At 36.8% G+C, this 24,955-nt stretch overlaps 1 protein-coding gene and 1 long non-coding RNA gene across 4 annotated transcripts in view; one reads left to right on the top strand and one right to left on the bottom strand.

Moving 5' to 3' along the window:
* Window positions 1-24,955, top strand: part of pard3bb (par-3 family cell polarity regulator beta b) — a 416,763-nt gene that overhangs the window by 241,528 nt on the left and 150,280 nt on the right. The gene's annotated exons all lie outside the window — the stretch shown is intronic.
* On the bottom strand, window positions 17,328-20,731 carry LOC135782526 (uncharacterized). Its single transcript, XR_010545431.2, has 3 exons — window positions 20,267-20,731; window positions 19,280-19,449; window positions 17,328-17,907 (listed from the first exon to the last, which is right to left on the bottom strand). It is a non-coding gene; the product is annotated as an uncharacterized lncRNA (long non-coding RNA).

The following is a 24,955-nucleotide window of genomic DNA, read 5'->3' as shown; positions in this document are numbered from 1 at the left end:
ATGTAAAAAATAAATAAAAAATATAGGAGAGGAAATACAAAATAGTCACATTCTAGCAACAGATGGAAAATATTAAATTATTTATTAGAATAGGTTTAAAGTTAGAAGATTAAATATTTAGGATAACAAACTCTTTTTTTTTGTCTGATAGAGAGAGCAATAGTTTTCAAAAAAAGCATTTTGCTATTTTAAATTTTGCTGAAAAAAAATGGTTTATACTACACTCCTAGAATGGATGTGTTAAAGGTCACGTTTTTTTCTGATCCAATTTTTTAAACCCTAGTTGGTGTGTAATGTTGCTATAATAGCATAAATAATAAATGTAAAATGATAAAGCTCAAAGTTCACTGCCACGCTATATATTTTCTTGAACAGAATTCGCTTTTCAAAGCCTACAGAAAACGGCCGGTTGGACTACAGTCCTCTACTTCCTGCCTTAATGATGTCACTAGAAGAGTTTTTTGACTAAACTCCGCCCACAGGAATACGTCAGTCGCCAGCTAAGCTAACGGCAAGCTAAGCTGCTGTCGAATCACAACACACTAAACAAACTACACAATCAGAACTTGATACGTATTTCTAAATGAGGGACTTCATAGAACAAGGAAGACATCAGCCTGTTTTGAGGACAGCGAAAACCGTGCTATAGAGATAAGTAAGTTGTGTCAAAAATACCGCGTTTTTTTACACGTAAAACATGAAAACATGTTATATTGCAAACTATAAACTCAATCAAAGCTTCAAAAACAAAGAAAGAACAGGACCTTTAAAAACTACACATTAGTGTTGATTCAGGGATACAACACTAAATGCGTTGTCCCAGAATCCACCCATCTCTGTGTTATTATTGAAACAACACATTTTGTGTTATATTTTAACACAACTTGAGTTATATTTTAACACAAATCAACACAAAATGACACATAATGTGTTAAAATTAAAAAGAGTGTAGAGATGCCCTGATCCGATCGCAAAGATTTGTATCGGGGCCTATCAAGACATTTTTATCTGATCAAGATCGGCTGTATGCAGGTTTCTTACACAGAAAGCGCAAATTGTGACCGAACACTCAGTTAAAACATCTGCGGTGTTGAAATATGAAAACACTGCATCAGGCATTTGTAATGTCTTCAACGTAAGCATTTCATGAGGCTGTACAGCCATAGAGCAGCGTCTAATAATACCAAATTGATACAGCACCTCAAAATCCCCCTTCTTTGGCTCATCTGTTGTATAGTGTTGAAAATGTAGCATGTGCTTATGATGCCTCTACATATGCTGTATTACTAGGCAGCTGACAAGGATTTAAGACACAGCCCATATATTCACATGATATATGTACTTCATGAGTGGATAAAACATGTTTCCACCAGATGCTCTTTACTCTGATCCCTGTCTTCACCCTTGGCTTCCTCTCTCTCTATACCCTCCCACTCAACCTCTGTATTCTGGCTTTCACCTGTGAGTTGTTACAGTAAAATGAGTGAGATGATGTTGGGGTCTTTCCGTCTCATCTGTCTTTCTCACTCTTTTCTCACTGGTGTTTAGTGCATTGTAAGGAGTGCATCTATTTTAAATAGGTCTCCCACCGAGACCATATGTGACCTCTGACTTGTTAAGGAACCCATATGCTGTGTTGCATTTAAAATTGGGGCATGTCTGTTTGATATTCTATCTCCTACTTTTGCCTATGAAGCATTCTTTTGTCTAAAGCTTTGAAGGCAAGTACATCACTACTGAAAAGGGCAGCTAAAACCAGGCTGGTTAAGTGGGTGTTGCAGACTGGTTTAAGAAGGGTTTCTTAGCTGGTTTAAGCTGGTCCTCCCAGCTTGGCAAAGCTGGTCTTCCAGCCTTGACCTATTGACCAGCTAAAAAAGTGGCAAAATCCCTTTGAACCAGCCTGCTTAACCAGCTGTCCAAAAATGCAAACGCAAAAAAAATATTTACTATAACCAAATTCTTTTTAAGGAAGTTGCGTCACTACGCCGCCATGTTTGCAACACCTTTAGGTAAAGCAAGACCTGTTACATTATACGCATGCACAAAAAATCGGCTATTTCTTACTGGAGATTTGTGGAAGGCAGGACTTCCTTTGGTAGAGCGGCCATATTGACTGTTGCGATCTCCTCTATTCAAAGCAATAGCAGTTACTTATCCCTGGTAAAATATCTTTAGTTTAACAAACTTGTCCCACCAAATGTTTAGTAATGTAACTTTATCATGTATATTTTTGTTTATTCTTTTTCATCTTTTATTTAATTATTATATACACTTTGTTTATTTTTGTTTGTTTTTTAGAATGATTAGCATGAATTTTTGATGATACACTGACTTTATTTTTGGTCACAACAAATAGTTAAGAAACTTTATTATGCATGTTAAAATTCTTTCTGGTGTTTCCGGAACTTTCGTTTGTTCCGAAAGCCGTTTGTTTATGTTGTTTTTTTCTGAAACCATCTATACATCAGGGGCCGGATTCACAAAACATTCTTAAGAAGAAAAATCTTCTTAACTGCCATTTTTATCTTAAATTCAAGCTTAAGAAAAAAGTTAAGAATATTTTGTATTCTCAAAAAAGCTTCTTAATAAAGTTCTTATTTTTTTCCTTAAGTATGTTCTTAAGAAAAAACTTAAGAAGAATTCCAATTCTCGAAAAATAAACTGTCTTAAATAACATCTTAAAGTTAGGATAACCTTACAGTAGTCTTAAATCTCAAAATGTAAGATGTTTATAAGTTAATGTGATTGTTTTAAATGTGACATGTTGTATTTTGTAGTCTGAAATGGCAATTTTATCAGTTTACTTCACATAGATTAGTTTAAAGAGGAATATAATGAAGTTTAATAGCTTACTCAGTAATATGTCATACAACACAAATAAGTATTAGCGATAATATTAGCAAACATGTAACTTCCTCCGTAATAGCCTATTCATTATGAAATTACTTAACAGCTTAAAGTCGCTCTAAGCGGGAGGCGGACCGGTAATCGCTTCGTCATGTGAGTCGATGGCTCCGAAACTGCGGGCACGCACGCTTGACCCTCCGCGTCCGTCTCTTGACGCGTGAGCGCGGGTCGCGGTAGACGAAAGCCTTGGGCACGGAGAGTGAAGCACGCACACTCAGAGCGCTCGGCCCGCATGACGGACCGATTGGGACATTATGGATTTATATTTACGCACCGCACCGCCTTAATACAAGCTGACCTCTGTTACAACAGCGAATAACATCCTGTGGTAGTCTTAATGCATCACTCGTTTGTATCGCGTTAATGATCGCAAGGTAGTCAAAAGATTAATGGATAAATTTATTGTTACCTCATTAGCAGGGTATAATTCATTTAAAGCTTGTCATTTTATTCTTAAGACACAAATTTAAGATATTCTTAAGAAAAAAATTGAGAACTTCTTAAGAAATGTTTGAGAATTGCACTTAGGAACATTCTTACGCACTTCTTATAATTTATCTTAAGAACTTTCTTATTTTTTGTCTTAAGAATGTTTTCGTGAATCCGGCCCCAGGTTATTTATTTGTTTGTTTATTTTTGAATTTGCTATTACGACGATACACTGACTTCAGACAAAGATATTTAAAGGAACACGCCCATATTTTGGGTATTTAGCTTATTCACAGTATCCCCCAGAGCTAGATTAGTCCATACATACCTTTTTCATCTCCGTGCGTGCCGTAACTCTGTCTGACGCATCCCCCGCTAGCTTAGCTTAGCACAAAGACTGGAAGTGAATAGCTCCAGCTAGCACACTGCTCCCAATAAGTGACAAAATGACGCGAACATTTTCCTATTTATGTGTTGTGATTTGTATAGTCACACCATTTACACAAACACCTGAGTGATTTGCTCGCAGCACCCGAGAAGCCCCCTGGTGAGGGGCAGAGAGTTCGGGCAGAGTTGTGCAAATCACTCCGCCCAAGTAGCAGTGCTTCGCCTTCTGAGAATATAGTTCCCAGTATGTATACTGTTAAAAGATGGCTGTGTCTCATATGATCTTGCTATTTGTACACGGTGTGACTATACAAATCACAACACATAAATAGGAAAATCTTTGCATTATTTTGTCACTTATTGGGAGCAGTTTGCTAGCTGGAGCCATTCACTTCCAGTCTCTGTGCTAAGCTAAGCTAGTGGTGTCAGAGTTACAGCACGCACGGAGATGAGAAAGGTATGTATGGACTTATCTAACTCTGGGGGATACGGTGAATAAGCTAAATTCCCAAAATGTGGGCGTGTTCCTTTAATATTAACAGGATGCGTCACTGGTATTGATATAAATGGGGGATATTACAATGGTCAAAATAGCCGCTCTAGTCCCACCTCCAAGTAAAAATGGCCAATTGTTAATTGGAATCCTTGATTATTTTGTTCTAACAAGATCTGGAGGCATTGCAAGTATTGCGGCGGAGTGATGCGACTTTCTTGCTTCAGATGAATTTGCCTGAAACTCCAGCAAGAGCACACAAAAACCATGGTGTACATTTACACTGCAAAAAATGACTTTCGTACTTAGTATTTTTGTCTTGTTTTCAGTAAAAATTTCAAGAAATTCTTAAATGAAGGTATATTTTCTTGATAAACAAAATGACCTAGGAAAATAAGTCTAGTTTTAGACAAAAAATATAAAATTAGAGTTAATTTGTGCTTAAAACGAGCATAAATAAATAAATAAATACATCTGCCAATGGGGTAAGAATTTCTTTCTTGAAGTGTTTAGAAAAATTTAAACTTATTTCCAGATATTTTTCTTACCTCCTTGGTGCAGATGTTTTGCTTGTTTTAAGCACTAATTCGCTTTAAGTTTATATTTTTTCGTCTAGAAACTAGACTTATTTTCCTAGGTCATTTTGCTCATCAAGAAATGTAAGAATTTTTAGATTTTTTTACTGACAACAAGACAAAAATACTAAGAAAGTCATTTTTGCAGTGTAAAGAGATACTTCACCATTTTATGGTAATCTTCCTAGATATGCCATGTCTCATTTTAATCAAATATTCGTGTTGACATAAACACACTGTACGATTTGAGCTCATTATTTGAATACTGAGCTCAAGTGGTCTGATGTTGCTGTATTCCTTGACTTCCTATTAAATATTCAACTACAGTAATGGTCATAAAAATGCATCATGTTCCTTTGTTCTTGTGGGGTTAGTTATTTTCCATTCTCTATGTTCCTTATTGTCTGTACACATGTTTGTGGTTTCTCTTGCAGCGTGTGCTGTAAAATCCAGGCATCGACTCACTTTTGGCATGTATCGTACAGGTTTTCTGTGCTTAGACTGTAGTAATAAAAGGGGTTGGAAATACGTTTAATAAACCAATCCATTTTGTGGATGTTTTACTGATGCCCAGACTAATGTTTATTGACAAGATGTGAAGGCTTTGCTGACTAGGTGGGTTTGGTAAAGCTTGGCTTTGGGAAAAAGCCCCAATGCGTCTTTATGAGCTTTGACATATTTAATTAGCAGGATGGTCTTAAGAGCCCTTGCTCTGGGCTTTTAATCTCCCTAAAACCTTCTCGGCGCTGGGTTCCTGTTCTCCCGCCTGCTTTTTCTCTCCCTCCATCACTCCTCATATTCCTTCACGTTTCTTTGCCTCTGCCTTTCTTGGCAGGCCTGGTTCCACCCACACGTGATTCCTTGCTTCGGAATCCAATTCCCATCAAAATTGTGTTACACCTCCGGCTGCGAAAGCTCCCATAACTCTCTCTGGCCGAGCAGCTAGGGGCAATAATCTGCATCCAGCCGCCAGATGTGGCACACAGTCGAATACAATAAGAATTTTTTTCTCTTCACATGTTGTAATTCCCTGTGCTTATTCAGCGCATAAAATCGTATAACATATAGGATGGTGGCCAATATTATCCCATATGTCTTGCTGCAGCCTTTGCCACTCACACCAATAAACAAACTTAAACCCGGTACATCACAGTGAATCTTAAACGTGTCAATGCAGCATGTATGTTTTTCTGTTTGTTTAGCATGTGTTTGGTGTTCAACTGTCTGCATCCTTACACATTTCTACATAAGCTTTTTCTTGATGCTTCTTCTACTACAAGGCTGTTTAAAAAGGTTGGCTGCATCGTAATGCTGTCTTCTGTAATATCATGCTGTGGCAAAATCCTTTGTGCTAATCACAAAGAATGCAATCCCAGAATGTATCACCATGACCTGGAAAAGGTGCATTTGGTATGACAAGTGTCAAGTTTAAATATGCATTTATTTCATTCATTTTATGTAGTTCAGTGAATTATTATAGCGATATTCCAGCCAAATATTAAAATTACCCTTATGATTTACTCACCCTCAAGCAGTCAGAGATGCATATGTCCATCATCTTTCCGGCTAACACATTTGGAGTTGTTTTAGTAAATTTCTTTGCTCTTCCATGCTTTATAATGGTAGAAAACAGGGATCAGGGAACTTCTACATTTAAACCCAATAAAGTGCATTCATTCATCACAGAGGTAATACACATGTCTCCAATTGGTTAATAAAGGGTTTTCTGTGGGTAATCGATGCAATTTTGTAAGAAAAATATTTCAAACTTTATAAACTGTTATAACTAGCTTCCAGTTATACCCTGATCCCTGTTTTCTACTTGGAAGCTTGGAAAAGCAAGGACATTTACTAAACTTAATGACTTCAGATGTGTTCATATAAAAGATGATGGAAGGCCATCTGTAGTGCATCAACTCATTTAGTGCCTCCACCCACTTTTTAAACAATTACATTAGCAGAATTAAAGGGCACCAATTATCCAATTCACGATTTTACATTTCCTTTGGTGTGTAGGTGTGTATTATTAATATGTTAACAATATGCAAAAGGTACAAACCCCCACAAGAGTTATCCATTTTTTGGACTACAACAAACAGATGGATTGTAGGCAACAGTTTATTTCCTGGGATTGGTGATGTAGACAAGACCGACATGATCATAATTCCTGCAGCTTCGGACTCTCAGCCTTTAAGTTAAATCCTGTTAGCATTGCATTGTGACCGAATCTTTCAAACATAATAAGGAGCGTCACATTTCTGGCTGACGTCAGAGGTATTCATGCCAATCACAACATACAGATTAGAGGAAACAGAGCTTTTCAGAGCTCCAGATTTCACACTCTTCCTGAAACGCACAGATCGTTTCAGAAAGAGAGTGAAATCTGGAGCTTCAAAAATGTACAGTATGTGGAAAATAATGTGTTTTTTAACCAGAAACCATGCAAACAAATTGTATTATACCAAAAACACAAAATGACGTTGTTTTTAGCAATTTAATAGGTGCTCTTTAACCAATGCTAAGTCTTTAAAAAAACGCATATACACTAAAAAATGATGTGTTGGATTAATTTAAAATATATATGCACCATTTTTGCATCACACTTTTTAAGTAATCCCAATTTGGATAATTTTACTTAAAATCAACAAGAAAACCTGTGTTTTATGTACTTAAAGGAATATAAAATTTTCTTAAAAGAAAAATCCAGATAATTTACTCACCACCATGTCATCCAAAATGTTGATGTCTTTCTTTGTTCAGTCGAGAAGAAATTATGATTTTTGAGGAAAACATTTTTCTCATTTTAATGGACTTTAATAGAGCCCAACACTTAATACTTAACTCAACACTTAACAGTTTTTTTCAACGGAGTTTCAACGGACTATAAACGATCCCAAACGAGACATAAGGGTCTTATCTAGCGAAACGATTGTCATTTTTGACAAGAAAAATAAAAAATATGCTCTTTTAAAGGCGGAGTCCATGATGTTTGAAAGCCAGTGTTGATATTTGAAATCGCCTAAACAAACACGCCCCTACCCCAATAGAATCTGGACCTTCTGTTGATAGACCCGCCCCACACATACGCAACCCGGCATTTGATTTGATTTGATTGGCTATAAGTGTGTTTTGGTAGTCGGCCCGTCTCCTTTTCCAAACCGTTTTTCAAACATCGTGGACTCCGCCTTTAAACCACAACTTTTCGTCCAGGTCCAGTCCAGCGTGACCTAACGTAAATGCGTAGTGACGTAGCGAGGTCACGTGTTACATAAATAAAACGCACATTTGCGGACCATTGTAAACAATAAACTGACACAAAGACATTAATTAGTATCAGTTGACATACAACAACGTAGGAACGGTCCTCTTTCAACACACTTGTAAACACTGGGGCGGAGTTTCGCGTTCGTCCTCTGTGACCTCTTGACGTCATGACGTATTGCGTGGGGTCACGCTGACGCATCACGACCGGATCTAGACGAAAAGTTGTTTTGAAAAGCATATTTTTTTATTTTTCTTGTCAAAAATGACAATCGTTTCACTAGATAAGACCCTTATGCCTCGTTTGGGATCGTTTATAGTCCGTTGAAACTCCGTCGAAAAAAACTGTTAAGTGTTGAGTTAAGTATTAAATGTTGGGCTCTATTAAAGTCCATGCAAAATTTTTCTAATTTCAATGTTTTCCTCAAAAAACATAATTTCTTCTCGACTGAACAAAGAAAGACATCAACAGTAAATTATCTGGATTTTTCTTTTAAGAAAATGGACTATTCCTTTAAATGTTAAAGTAAAGAATATTACTTGAAATCAAATATTTAAGTTCACATAACACATTTTTTTCTTAAACAATTACTCGAACAATCAAGAATCCAGTAAACACAATTTATATAATAACCAGTACCAACATTACAGTTGTACCTATCTAAATACATAATGTATACCTATAATAATGTAACCTACCACGTGACCTGTTAACCAAAAAAATACATGCTGCAAATGCAGAAGTCACTTATGATCTTAGCAACTACATGCCTGGAACTGCCGAATAGGGCATACAAATATATCTACTGTACAGTATGGTCCGAGCTGGTGTGATTTAGCAGAGGCTGGAAATAATTTTGGATATTCATGGTTTACATACACTTATGATGCAAGGGTGTAGAGTAACCCTATAGCCATTTTAGTACATGAAGTAATTATTATGACAGGAATAAATCTTTCACATATGCGGTTTTGACATTAGTTTCAAGTAATCCAGGACTTTAACCACATGCTAATGTATTTGAATCAGCCGAGTCACGTTTCTCGTGCAGTTTAGCAGCAATTTTTCTTCTGACACGTGAAGTTGCCAGCGTTCAAGATCAGTCATGGTTCATTTCGCATATACAAAACCATAAACTTGGATGTGTCTTATTTTCGACAGGTGGGTATTTAGATATTTCCCTGGACGGCAGATTTCTTTTCTCACACACTTCATCTCTCTCTCTTCGTTTGGGTCTGAGTGTATGAAGGGAGTCGAATCCACTTCCTCTGAGTGGCCACTTGGTTCTTCCTCCTTAATTGCAGTGAAGTGCAGATGAAAGAGTGGAGAGAAGGACCATGAGATTTCTTTCCCTTTAAAGCTCCCCTCTCGAGCCGCATATCTGAGCTTTGCTTCCTATTAGCAGACCCTCAGTGTATTTATATGTGTGTGCATCTTAGGCAGATGAGCTCTCTTGCCAGCAAAAGCTGTAAGAGCAAAGCACTCTGGGAAATCTTTTCTTCTCCTTTGGCCTATATACACAGACCGCAGGTCCCTCCACACCTCGATACCACAGCACCTTCTTTCCAGAACAAACACTCCAACTTTCCTTCTCAAGCCATGGAAAACTCCTGTGTTGCCAAAACCAGGGAATACCTACATTGTGTGCTCCTTCTTATTATTTTAATATGCCAGACAAACCAAGCCAAATCACAATGTGTTTCACATAGAGTTTATGAGATATATGCTGACTGAAAGAGTAGTGCTGAAAGGACGTTGTTCAGTATGAAATAAATCATAAGTGTTTCAATGTCTGTACAATTGCACGGTCATATGATGGTTTCCCAGAGACACCCAGTATGAGTTATTTTCTTTATTTTGGATCTCTTTGGTTATGACATCAAACCAGGTGTGAAGTGTCATAGCGCGGCAAGTTTAAATATGCAGTGTTTGAATGAGATTCGATTGTATGTGATGTTCAATAAACAATTACAAAGTTATCATCATATCTTACATAGCTGTATAATTACAAAGTAAAAAACTCCTTTTGAAATGAAGAGGGGTGAATTTTCTGCTCCGTACCAGGCATTTTTATTACACAGCGGTGTGTATTGAAGTAATATTCAATATCTGCTCAAGGCAAGACTAAACACAATATTCGCACCCGTGAGTTTGACTCATCATCCATCTCTGTCTGAAACGCTTATGGCTAAACTACTCAGAAAGCCCTGGAAGTCGTGGATAGACGTGTGGAAGGTCACCACACCAGTCAGCGACAACCGTAAATATGATTCCCACTTCTCTAAACCAAAGTCATCGATTTTTGCATCTAGCATCTGATTGGACCGTAGCAATTTGTTTCTTGGTAGAGGATACGTTTCTAATACACGTTGCCCTTGTCTGCTGATCATCTTTAGATTAAAATGCCTCCAATGTCAAACAGCGGTATGCAGTAAGGCTCGAGCGACCGTGTTAGCAGACAGTAGAAATTAAAAGCAGATGTTGGAGATGCTCACGATGCAGATTACAATCTGTGTGCGGCACGACCCTGCGTTCCTGCTTTCAGATTTCGCCTTGTCTGTTTGCTAATGAGCTACATACGCAAAAACTGCTGTCATGCTCAAATAACACATGCCGTAACTCCAGGCATCCCGCTTGCTATGTGGGAATGCTGATACATCATAGGAGTAAATATCGGTTCATTCGTTTGTGTGTAGCTTTGGGAAAACCCAACATCCACTTTTCTCTCTGTTTTTGTTAATGGAATTTAAAAGTGATATGATTGGTTTAATCGTTTCTTCTCCACTGTGATTGGTCGATACTTACTTGACTATTCATATTATTGGGCCTGTAGCACTAGTCACCTGAAGCAGCATTCCAAAGGTTTATCGTGAATCATTTAGCAGTAGAAACTTGTATTCGATCATTTATTTCACCAGAGTAAAAATTGCTGACAAGACCTGGGCGGGTGCGCGCAGATGTGTTTCCTTTTGTTTTCCTAACATATCCAGACAGAAGAAAAGCGCTGAGGTTTTAGCTTCCATGCCAGGAGCGCAAACAGAAACAGACTATAAAATTTAGTGGAAATAAATGGGCTGGATGCGGCTGTGCGCATATTATTTGTATTGTAGACGGGGGAGTTCATTTCACATGTCTATGTTGTGATGCGTTAATGTTTGTTCTTCTACATACAAAGAATGTAAGTGTCAAAAATTCACTGTTTGGTTTTAAGTGTAAAACTGTATTGAGGGCATGGGTGCTGATGCCGATAAAGCTCTTTCAAATAGTCTGTGTTTGTGTCTGCTCACCTCCATCACCCTCAGAGACTCATGAGTCATGAAACACACACACACACACACACACACACACACACACACACACACACACACACACACACACACACACACACACACACACACACACACACAGGTGTTGAGTGAAAGACAGATAAATGCTTACTGTCTAAAACTCTCTCTTTGTCCTTTGCTCTCATTCAGTGGTTTTCCTCCTTTCCATAAATCACTCAGGAACTGGGATTTTTCCCAGAAACTCTTCTTTAACAAAAATCAGGCTTTTAAATTTGAGCCCTCTCTTTCCGGAGCAGAGGTTTTTATACATGTTTATACACATACAGCGCAGGGGTGTCACGATTCTTCAAATCCTCGATTCGATTACATTTTCGATTCTAAGGCCACGATTCAATTCGATTCTCGATTTTTAAATTATTATTATTTTTTGAAGGACAAAAATTATATGCCTTTATTATTATTATTATTATTATTATTATTATTATTATTATTATTATTATAGTTTCACATTAACATGCACATTGCGTGCTTTTCCTCGCATGAGGGTTTGTGGGCTTTACTTTATGCGAGAGAGCTTGTATGTAGAGAGAGGATTCCTTCTCGCACGCAGATGGACTTAATGCACGCGTCTTGGACTCCTCCTAGCATCTGAAATAAAACCGGTGTGTCATAAGCAGCTGCGCTTCTCTCTGTCTCACGTGCATGCACTCTCGCATCTGTCCAAAGTCTAAACATAAACTAAAGTAGTAATCCTTACGAATTTGTTCAGTTTTACGCGTTTTATGCAGGCTAAGGCAAACCATCCCTTTTGTTTAAAATATAACCCACTGCATCTTGGCGGCTCTCTCACTCTCACGCACGTGCAGAGAGAGCTGCGCTCTGTCCGAAGGCAGATCACTAGGTAGTAATCCTGTTTATGATATGCATTACAAGGAGTTGTAGCAAAACATCCCTCGTATCCGCTGGATCTATGTGTTTAAAGGCACCTCTGTGAGGTTTATTTTCCCCCGCTTGACAAGCCGACCGGACGAGACATGGGGGTGTGGCAGCATCGACGATCTAATTTTTTTATTTGAAGTGCAAGTGACACCCTTAATACAGCGTGAATGAAAGTTACACCTTCTTTCTTTGCTTATACATTAGGGCGGTGTTATGCAAATGTTCCAACCAGTATGATCTCCAAGGGTTGTGTTTGATTGAGGAAGTTTTACGTTTGATGTTTTAGGAAGGCGTTGATGAGGCTTCACTTTTAAAAAAGATCTCTTTTGGTTTAAACCTTTTTAAAGGTGACCGAGAATAAAAAAAGTTTTTACCTTGTCTTGGTTGAATAACGGTAGTCTGCCCGCATTCACGAACATACGAAAAAAGTGCTAGACGTTTCCAAACATCTCTGTTTCATGGAAATTCCTCCTTTAGAAATGTCCGCCATGAGGGCCCAATCTGAACAACGGATACATATTACGTAAAATGCATCTCACCCCCCAATCTCTTTCAATTCCCTCCCCTTCAAAATAATTTGCATACATCTGGCCTCTCGTCTCCAACGGGAATTAAATTGCAGCAGTGTTTGCAAAGTTCAAGGCGAAATGGCGAGTCGCATTCCAAGGTGTGCTCTTCTATCTGTAAAATCTTCCGGAAGGAACGCCAAATAGGTGCAACACCTTTAAAATCCCCATGTTTAAAACGTGTTTCCTGGAAACGACGTGCAACAGGTTTTAGATGCGTTTTCTCTTGTTTGGTGGGTGTGTCAGAAATTTTGGCCCAATCAGTGGCAAGATGTATATAAACCACACGGTAGTAAAGAGACAGCTCGCTCAATGGATTCAAGTTGGAATGTTGTTTTTCATTCTGGACGGCAAGGTCAGTGACTGTAACATCGAGGGTATTTTACAGTATTAAACACACATTTATAACGATTTCATCAGGCTTCAGAAACATTTAAAAAAAAACACAAAGAATGGCCTTCTCAGCTACCGTAGTTGCAACTCTTTCTTCATCAAAACAGGGTGTTCAACACATCACTGTTTCCGTTTAATAAACGTTGTGCAACGTTTTGTCGGGGCTGAACGCAGTCCTGCTGTTCACGAAGCCCTGGTGGTGAGTGGGGGAATTGCAGGGGATTTGTGAGTTGGTGAAAAAAAATGAAATGTAAGATAAATAGAAAATGTAAATAAATAATTTTAAAATAAAACACTTACTTACAAAAGTCTACATTTAATTTATTCAATCTGCATGTCATCTGACAATTACACAACACTACAATTTTTTGAAAACTGAAAACTCGTGCAAAATGGACAGATTGTATATGTACCAATAAAAGAAAATTACCAGATAAAGGTCCAATAACCAGTAATAATTACAATAACTATGGAAAATACTACTGATGAAGTCTTTAAAACGGATGAAATAATGTTTTTGAAGTTTAACATGCAAATGTACTATTTAATTATTGAAATATTCACATAAATTCTCAGGGGGTACTTCAAGTAAATAATTCAAAAGGTCAAAAGGGGTTCCACTGACAAAATATATTGAAAACCCCTGTGTTAGGGGAAGGGAATAGAATATATAGTTTGTAGTATAAAGCCCTATTCTGTGGCGCTATACTGTTTTTCAAAAACATCAAGGCCGTGTGGTAATTTAATTGCCGTCTGATGTAAAGAGAAGAAAATTACGAAAACATTTAAAATCTCTATTTTCAGCTGCATACAATTTAAAATGTATTCAGTTATACAACAGGATTACATATAAATATACACGTAAAACAAGTATCCGGGTCATGTGAATGATCATGTAATTTTTTTTATCGTGCCCCCTCAAAAAGAAGTCACCGGCCACCACTGAATTTGGATTGTATTTCGATTAATTGTGCGGCACTGTCTGGTACCCTAGTTGTTTATAAATTGTCTGAAGTTTAGCTGTGATAAGACTGCTGGCTGCTTTTGTTCATTGTCTGAAGTGTCTCTTGTGTAATTGTGACTTTAAAAACTCAACTCACTAGTCTCTATCTATCTCTCTTTCTAATGATGCATGCGCATTGCGATGAGAGAGAGAGAGAGATATAGAAAGACAGGGAGTTTGTTGTTGATTCAAGTTGAAAGCTGCCATATTTAGCTGATTGGAATTGATAGATTAATTTGAGCTGCATAACACCATCTGTTTGTTTCTCGGCGCGTTAGCACATTTTCCCCAGGTGTGTTTGTGATACAACCACTTCTTATGTTGCATAACTTTTATTGGCTTGTCTCTGTTGGTGGCTTCACCATCTTTGATGTACGGCACTGCTTCCCAATACTGGTCTTTGAGGACCCCCTCTCAGAAACTTATTTAAAACACCTAATTCAACTATCAGCCTCCTTCCAAAATAATACACATGTCTCCCTAACAAGTTGATGAGTTAAATCAGGTGTGCTTAATAAGGAGAGATATAAAACATTCTGCACTGCAAAAATGACTTTCTTACTTACTATTTTTGTCTTGTTTTCAGTAAAAATATCTAAAAATTCTTAAATTAAGATGTATTTTCTTGATGAGCAAAATGACCTAGGTAAATAAGTTTAGTTTTTAGAAAAAATTTTAAACTTTAGGCAAATTAGTGCTTAAAACAAGCAAAAAAATCTGCCAATAGAATAAGAAAATTTTTCTTGAAATAAGTTAACTTTTTCATAAACACGTTATTCAAGAAAAAATTTCTTGTTTCATTTGCTGATTTTTTTTGCTATTTTTAAGCACAAATTTGCTTCAATTAATTTATATATATAAAAAAAGATTTATTTGTCTAAAAACTAGACTTATTTTCCTAGGTTTGCCAACAAGACAAAAATACTAAGTAAGAAAGTCATTTTTTGCAGTGTGGGAGGGGGTCTTTGAGGACCAGGATTGGGAAACACTGATGTGGTTAACGTACCACCAAATCTTTAGAAGTGTGAATGCGAGTTTGGACAGCTTGGGTGTTCGGACAGACTAACTTGTGATTTGATAGACTGCTAATTTATGTTGACAGCATGTTCAACAGTGCGTACAGAAGTTTACCGAATGGCAAAATGCTACTTTTTTCTGTGAAAATACATTGATATACAGATGTAAGGCATACTCTGAAATGTTGTCTCAATCTCAGAAACCATTAAGATCTACTGTCTGATCTTTATACTAGTGGTTTGTTTAAGCCTGTAGTATAGTCTGTTTTTTCACTTGGACGCGAACGAATGCGCACGGCCGAACGCACAGCCTTGCAAAGCATAGTTTATTTGATTTGTACGTGTACACAAACGGCATGCACATCACGACAAAATGCAATGCATCTCCAAAACATTTTCCTGTACATGCATGTACAAAGTGCGCACGTTTACAAAAATCTGGCAGTGCACACTTACTATTTTGATTATGAAATACTGTACATAAAAACTTAACTATACACTGTAAAACTTTTCACTGTAAATTTACAGTAAAATACTGGCAGCTGGGTTGCCAGCCGTTTACTGTATTTTTACAGAACCACTACTGTAAACAACATTTACAGTCTTGCACTGTAATTGTCAGATACAGTATAACGCTGTAATTTATTTATTTTTACAGTATACACTGTAAAACTTTACACTGTAAATTTACATACAGGCAGCTATATTGCCAGCAAATTACTGTATTTTTACAGAACTATAACCCATTCTGTATTTTACTGATATGCCACTTTTAAATTAGGAATTTATATTATATGTGTAACAGTAACAATAGTCTCAAATGGTAATTAAATACATAATACACAAATACAAAATTCTTAGAATATAAAACTTTATTTTTTAAAAGCAAAGGCCATAAAATTTACATAAAACATTGTTTGCTGAAATGTCAGCTGTATGCATTACAATTAATAAACAGTTGACAGAACAGTTATGAATTATCAGAACATTAACAATCAAGTGTTCTTATTAACTTTTAAAGAATGGAAATGTTTCAAAATATTTTAAATGATGTAAAATAAGAAAGTCAGGAGGGAAAATACATTAAAGTATTACTCTACTTTCTTAATAAAAAATCTGGATAATTTACTCACTCACATGTCATCCAAAATGTTGATGTCTTTTTTGTTAAGTCAATAAGAAATTAAGTTTTTTAGGGAAAACACTCCATGCTTTTTCTCAATTTTAAAGACTTTACTGAACCTCAATAGTTTACAGATTAAATGCAGTTTAAAATTTGCTATTTTGATGCAGCTTTAAAGGGCTCTAAATGATCCCAACCAAGGCATAAGGATCTTATCTAGCAAACCATCATAATTTTGATTGAGAAAAATAAAAAATAAGTACTATAAATCCATAACTTCTCATCTTGCACTAGCCTTGTGTCCCACCAGCGCAATCTGGCGTAATGCTTAAGCATGTTGAAAGGTCACACGTGATGCATGCAAAACTACCGCCCCAGTGTTTACAAGCGTGGAGAAAGAGGAACGTTCAGACGTTGTTGTATGTGGAATGATAACAATTAATGTCTTTATGTCAGTTTGTTGTTTAAAATGGTCTGCAAGTGTGTGTTTCACATTTGTGATGCGTGACCTTTCGACATGCCTATGCATTACATGACGTCAAGTTGTCGCATCACACGGCTAGTGCAAGATGAGAAGTTGTGGATTAAAAGTGCATTTTTTTTTCCTTGCCGAAAGTTATGATTTTTGCTGGTTAAGACCCTTATGCATCAGTTTGGATAGTTTAGAGTAGGGCTGCACGATAAATCACATGTGATAGTCATGCGCATCTCATCACCTGCTTTCAGATGGAGCAGCTTTTACTAGACAGAGACGTAGTTCACTGACAAGCAGGGCCATATCGCATACATATTATTAATGCAAATTTTGCCATGATTGTCAGTGATCTATGGCTTTGTGTAGTACATGCTGCTTTACTTACAAGATGCGAAATGACATTCACATGCGATTTATCATGCAGCCCTAGTTTAGAGCCCTTTGAAGCTGTATGCACCCTTTTAAACTGCATTTAAACTGTAAACTGTTGAGGTCCATTAAAGTCCACTATATGGAGAAACATTCTGAAATGTGTTACTCAAAAAAACAAAAAAAAATTAATTTCTTCTTGACTGAACAAAGAAACACATAAACGTTTTGGATGACTTAGGGGTAAGTAAATTATCAGGATTTTTTATTAAAGGAGTAGTCCACTTTAAAGATTTACTTTTTTTCCTACTATGAAAAGTCAATGGACCCCATCTTTAAAGTGGACTACTCCTTTAAGAAAGTGGACTAATCCTTTACTGTATTTTCCCTCCTGACTTTCTTTTTTTGCATCATTTTAAAAGTGGATTAATTCTTTAACATAAGCATATTGGATGAAATGCCAGCTGTACGTTTGTATTTCAATTAACAGCACATCATTAACAATGTAGGAAACTTTAATTCCTTTTAATTCAACTACACTGGATAGTGGAAGTGTCTAAACAAAATTCCATTTAAAGTCCGTACGTTTTCTAAGAAGAGTGGAAACCTGTGGATTCACTGTAGTGTTCTTTTTCCCTTTCTTCATCTTTGATCCATGTTCCAGGTTGATGTAGAGAAATCATCTGCAAAGCAGAAAACAAACAAGAACAATTATTATTATGTTGATAAAACATTTTTAATAAGTCTTCTTATTTTACACAGTAATTAAAAAACAACAAATAAATCTGTATTAATAATTGTGCAATTTAATTGAATTATTTGGTTTAAACAGAAGTAATGGGGGAAGATCAATGTTCTGTTAAAAACAACAAATCACTGGTCAAAATGGAAATGTGACATTGCAAGCATAAAGGTGACATTGTTTTGTAAAGGTGTAAAATCAAGTTGCAGGCATAAGAAAAAGGTTTGGCAACATTGAACTGTTAATCTTAAGCGTAATTCATGTCTTGTAAAACTTCATATTTAGGCTAAATAAATATAAACTGTATTCATCTGACCTCAGTTTTTCTGCATTTACACGTTTGGCATGGATTTTTGGGCTGAAATACTGCAAAAAGCATTGCAAGTGTGCAAACAGTGGCATTCTTTCAAAAATACAGTTTTATGAACGGTAAACACAAATGAATCACACAGAATCTGTCTTAGTGTGTAAAATAAACCAGTTTTTATAAAACAATTTCCGGAAATAACTCAATATCTACTGGGCTACCGGATACTGAGACAACTACTGCCGTTATTCAACCAATCATAAAAGAGAAAACAACGAGTCATTAAAAGCCTCATTTGATAGCCACACCTTTCCACACGCGCTAGCAAGCTCAAATGAGTGAGAGAATTATGACAAAACTGTTAATGTCAGGTTATTTCAGGAAATAGTTTTACCCTCTGTTAGGGTGGCCATTCGTGCTAGTTCCGCCGGACACGTCCCGAACATGTTTTCGGGTTCGTTCTCCGTAAGTCGTGTTGGTCGACCGCATACGTCATCAAGGTTTAATATTTTGGGTTTAATTTCAGAAAAGCAATCTTAAAAGAAATAAATCTTAATTTTCTAATGTATTTTAACTGAAATGTGAGGACCTTTGTGACGTATGCATTCGAGCAACGCGACTTCCGGAGAAAGCACCCAAAAACATGTTCGGGACGTGTCCGGCGGAACTTTCACAAATGGCCACCCTACCCTCTGTATGCAACAAGTCATTTACACATTTAAAAGTAGTTTATTTTACACACCAAGACAGATTCTGTGCAATTAATTTGTATTTGTCGTTCATAAAATTGTGTTTGCAAACTTGCAATGCTTTTGGCAGTATTTCAGCACAAAAACCATGCCAAAAGTGTAAGCTGAGAAAAACTGAGGTCAGATGAATACAGTTCATACTTACTTATTTAATGTAAATATGAAGTTTCAGTTTTACGCTTTGCATCTTGATGCAGACCTTCACAATATGTAAAAAAAAGTAATTTTAACATATGAATGGGAAATGTGTATCTAACCTCTGAACAAACCCAAGGGTGCATGCCACCGCTTCCAGATCCGGGAGGTTAAAATTGTAGAATGAGGCAATCAGCGTTGCCAAGACCAGAGACAAAGTTGCGCTGCTCTCCTTCACACACAACCTGACCGTCCATGCTCAACATCCAGCGCTGGTTGCTTAGAGATGGACCTGAAATCGACCAAAACAAAACAGATAAAATATTTAAAATAAAATTTGTTTCTATTTTTGTGATGTTATTTAGCCATTTACAAATATAACTATTAAACATAACTTGAGCTCAACCGATGCAAATACAGATATTAGGTTAAAATGTGTATATTACAGGACAATACAAATATGCTACAGTATATTGTACTGGTACTGTATACAGTACCAGGCCAAAGTTTGGACATGGGAAGTAAGTTCAAACTTTTGAGTGGTACTGTATATAGAAGTATATTACATACATATACTATACATCACCAAATTTGAGTGATAATTGCAAAAATATGTTAATCAAACACTTTTAAATGACGTGACAAAGAAGTAATGGAGGTGGGGGTTACAATTTAACTAAACTTTAATATCTGAGATAAGTCTGACATCATTTCACTTATAACTTTAAAATACAAATAAAACTATATTTGTGATGAATCCAGGCTACAACCACAACGTTTTCATATCAAAGTAACTTAACTTGGTGTATATTTGAGAACAAGCTGAAATGTTTAGTTCTTTACGTGTATTACAAGCTAACTTAAGCTAAATCACAACGCACCGACAGACAGCAACATTGTGTTGTTTTAGGGCAATTCACATTATCATGTTTAGTCGTCTAAAACGAAAGAATTAACAGACAGATAAGTTACAAAAACATCTTTATCAACGTGTCGTGTGCTGTCTGTTAGGAGTTTAGCAAGTTAGCGTAACTTAACGCAGCTCCTAAAAATAGCCCACTCGTGCAAACCGTTCAGAAATGCAGTCGAATAAAACAACAGTGTCTTACCGTGTCAATGATGCACATTCAGTCAATCTTCGTTTATCTTCATCACAGACACATTGTATTCTCTCCGTCTTCTTGTTGCATGCATAATCCTCTCATGTCTGCCGCTTCGTCGAGTAACTTTTAAATGTTCTGTGTACGTTTTCACATCACAGGCAGCTATAGATTAAAAGTTGAACGCGTTGTCTTCATATCGTCGTTGTTTATATGAATAACCAATCCTAACAAATAAAGGGCGTCCGAACTTCCGAAGCACTAGCTCTGCTTACATTCAAATATTGAGCGCGAAGGAAATCAATCCCACAATGCAATGCTTTTACAGTATTATTCTGTATTACGAATTTTGCATGCTGAAAACAGGACAATTCTGTACATTTACAGACATTCTGTAAATATTTTGTAAATATACAGTCTAACACTGTTTTTTGAAAATACAGTACAATACTGTTAGAAATTCGCTGTAAATTTACAGAAAAGTTTTACAGTGTACTTCAACACTTTAGCAAAACCTGGGATCCTTTCTTAAATGATATTAAAGGCTTACTTTGCCCCCTGATCCAGAGTCAGATAAGATTTAGTATTAAATGGCTCTTTCAGAACTTCACTGTAAGTTATTCACTAGAAAATAATGTGTATAAAGTGTCTTATCATTTATTTATTTTACTAATTATTATATATTTTTCTATATATTTAAGTGTGTGTGTATTATTATTTTATTATATAAAGACTAGTACCTTATATTGTCACATTTATTTATTTTTTTCATAATGGTAGCTTTCCAAAAATACAGTAATAGAATTATTATCCTGAAGAATAATCTAAATAAAGCTTTTTATTAAACAGCGATTGATCTTTTCAGCCGGGAATCCAGTCTTCTGTCTTTCTCCATGTCGTGTTCAGTCAGGACCACCACATGGGCACACACATCTAGCCAACGTTCATGCTCACACATCCACACACGCATTCGAAAGCATACCTGCCTACACCGACCAAGATTGTAATGAGTTTCTGATTGATCGATACGATCTTTATTACATCAAAGTAAGATGAAGGCTCTGTGGCTAGGCGGGTTTCTCTGTTCTGTGTTGGTATGAAGGTGCGGTTTAATGGCGCGCGCTGGTTACCAATGTAAGTGACCATCCATCACCCTTTACTCAAAAAGTGACAGACCCCCGCCCATAACCATCACTCTCTGAAAGCCAGCGACCTCTGCTACGCCCCTGTACCCACGCTAACCCAATAAAGGTGATCTGTAATTATGAGATGCCTTTTAAAAGTCTGCCGTAGGCAATTATCAAAGCCATACATCTCCTGTAGCGAAAATATCATAACAGGCCAAGATTAAAGGTTTTTAATACTTGCTCCATGGTGATGGATGCCAACAATGCATGGGTGGGGAGGGGGCGGAGAACAGGTTTTACAGTCTGTTTTCTTGAGTGTCTGTAAGTGATACATGTGTGTCGATCTTCTCTTCTTGTTTAGTATGATTGACGGTTGCAGGTTTGTAAGTCATATAGAAAGGCAACTTACAAATAGATATTTGCTGAACATTGCACGTATGAAAAGATGAAGCGTTTCTGAATGAGACAGGAGGCAATATTGACACTGACACGGTTGACCTTTCAAATACTTTTTTCTCCATCTCTTTTTCTAACCTCTACATCAAACGATTATTGTCTACATCACTTGGCAGACTTTTTGGCAATGTCCTGAGGGAATAGGCAAGTACAGCATTACCCCCAAACATTAATAGGTATTATCTGTTGTGAACAAATAAAATTAAAGGCCACACCCACTACTGCAAAAGGCCCCTCCCTCTTTCCCTCAGTTATGTGGGTTTGATTAAGGCAAGCCAGTATCCCAAGACACATTTAGATCCGATCCTTTGAGCCAAAAAGTGTTTTGTAGACCTTCTGAGAGCAGCGCTCTCAAAAGCCGCTTAATTCTATCAGCCGGCCATGGGACAGAGGTAATTAGGTTTGTGACACGAACCGCACTCGCACGGAGAGTGTTTCAGTCACACTGGCTGGTACATCAGCGACCCGCTATTTATAAACCTCCTCTCTCACAAATCCAGCTCTGAGCTGCAGTAAAGCTCACCCACTCGCTGTATCTCCATACTCTTCTTTAATGAACATTTTCTTATGATCCACTACCCCTCTGTATGCTTGTAGGTCCAATTAAAGAATGGTTCTCTTTGGTTTTGTCGAGCAAAACTTTAGGATTAGTCCCTTGGTTGGTAAAATTTCATATTTTTAGGTTCTTCTTAGCTAATTCTCATAGTAAAAGTGTCAAAAGTTGACAGGGCTGTGAATCGTTGGTTAGTGCATGCTTTCTGGACACACTGAGCCATGATCAGGGCTGCTGCTTTAATCCTGTCCATTTTTTGAAATGCATAGACACCTACCGGTATACGGTAAAAATGAAGCTGCACTATTAAAAAAAAAAGTTTTTAGTTTTATACTTAAAATATAGTTTTATAAACTAACATTCGTCTCACTTTAAGAATTAAACATTTGATTTTTACCTTTTTGGAATCCATTCAGCCGATCTCCAGGTCTGGCGCTACCACTTTTAGCATAGCTTAGCATAATCCATTGAATCTGATTAGACCATTAGCATTGCCCTAAAAAAAAACAAAGATATTTAATATTTTTCTTATTTAAAACTTGACTCTTCTGTAGTTACATCGTGTACTAAGACCGACGGAAAATAAAAATTTTCTAGGCCGATATGGCTAGGAACTATACTCTCATTCTGGCGTAATAATCAAGGATTTTGCTGCCGTAACAAGGCTGCAGCAGGCGCAATAGTATTATACAATGCCTGAAAATTGTCTTCTTGATAACTTTCAATAGCAGTGGACTATTTTCAAAAAAAGTCGAGTGGTCCCAGACTAAAATGCTTGTTTGAGCTGTCTTGACTGAAAACATGCTCTGAGATACCTTAAAGGAGACATTTCACAAGACTTTTTTAAGATGTAAAATAAGTCTTTGGTGTCCCCACAGTAAATATGTGAATTTTTAGCTCAAAATACCATATAGATAATTTATTAGAGCATTTTAAAATATGCAGTTTTTGGGTGTGTCCTTTTAAATGCAAATGAGCAGATTTCTGCACTACATTGCAGTGCTGTGGTTGGAGGGTGCAGATTAAGGGGCAGTATTATCCCCTTCTGACATCATTAAGGGAAGCCAAATTTCAATGACCTATTTTTCACATGCTCGCAGAGAATGGTTTACCAAAACTAAATTACTGCGTTGATCTTTTTCACATTTTCTAGATTGATAGAAGCACTGGGGACCCAATTATGGAAACTTGGAAAAAAGTCCCCTTTAAAATATGTCAGCACTATTGTTTTGTCTCACGATGCACACCAGCAGTAATGTTTTTGTAAGGTATGTTTGTGAAAACTACTCAAATGTCCTAATATAGCTAAGGCCTAGTCTTGGCTTAATCTAAACCCTGTCTGGGAAACCGCTCTGTAGTTTAAAATTTAAAAGTGTATTTTCACAGTTCAGCAAAATGATCAAAACCTTGGTTGGCAAAATGTATACACTCGTTTTTTCAATACATTAAAGTGGATGGTGATTAAGGAATGTGTCGAGTTGCAAAAAAGACTAAGAAATTAAATCACTGTAAAACAATCATAAACATAGTTTATCTTCGCTGCTGGCAGGAATATTGTTTGTCCAAAAACTCAGCTTTAAGAAATGTGCTGTTATGTATGGTCAGACACCTGTATGTGTCCAAAATGTGTACAGTGCAATTCACAATAGAGGTGGCATGGAGTAATGAGGTTTCACTGACTGTTGAGTTTTCAGTGGAGTTTAGACATTAGCTTGTAATACTTTTTTGTTAAATATAAGCAAAACTCACAGACACAAAGGGTGACCAATAATAATGATTTTTGAAAAAAAAAATACAGAACAAGATAAACAAAATAAGGAGGTACGAGCTGTCTGCCCAACACCAACGTTATGCAATTTGTCTGCTATGAAGCCACGTGATATGATTGTCATTTTACATTTATTTATTTAGCTGATGCTTTTATCCAACGCAACTTTCAAATGAGAGAACATTTAACATTTTGTCATAGAGCAAACATTGAGTGCAGTTAACAAAGCCATGTAGGAATTGGTTATAAATAAGAGTTTTAGGTAAACAATTCTGACAAGACACAGTACAGTTTCTCACAAGTAAACAAAATTCGGCCCCTACAGGTGCACTATCTGTATCTTATACACACTACGTAGAAGTTGCATTGTACATTACTATTGCTCACGCGCTGTATAGTCAAATAACCACATAGGACCTTAATTCTCAATTTTATGTTCTGCTAAATAAGTTCTTAAAATAAAACCTGCAAACATGGTAAAAATAAAGTTCAAAAAGTGTCTGAAGTTGCTAATTTAATTCTGTTTCACACTTTTAACTCCTCCTTTTCTTTCTTATCAAACTTCATGTTGCCATCTGTTGTGATCTTCCATGAAGACTCTTTCTCTCTCTCTAGCTGTATCCTCATCTTTCTTCAACCTCTCAACACCCCATTCCTCATCTCGCTCTCGCTCTCTCTTTCCTACTGTTTTCCATATCCCAAATTATATGTGCATATATTTTCCTGTCTCATAATCGTGAGAGCAGAAAGCATGCAGTCGGCCCGGGCTGGACTCATCTCTTCTGGTCTTCTCC

This window comes from Paramisgurnus dabryanus, chromosome 15 (assembly GCF_030506205.2).
Source record: "Paramisgurnus dabryanus chromosome 15, PD_genome_1.1, whole genome shotgun sequence".
Taxonomy (NCBI): domain Eukaryota; kingdom Metazoa; phylum Chordata; class Actinopteri; order Cypriniformes; family Cobitidae; genus Paramisgurnus; species Paramisgurnus dabryanus.
Note: the sequence above shows the minus strand (reverse complement) of the source record. Positions and strands in the feature narration are given on the sequence as shown.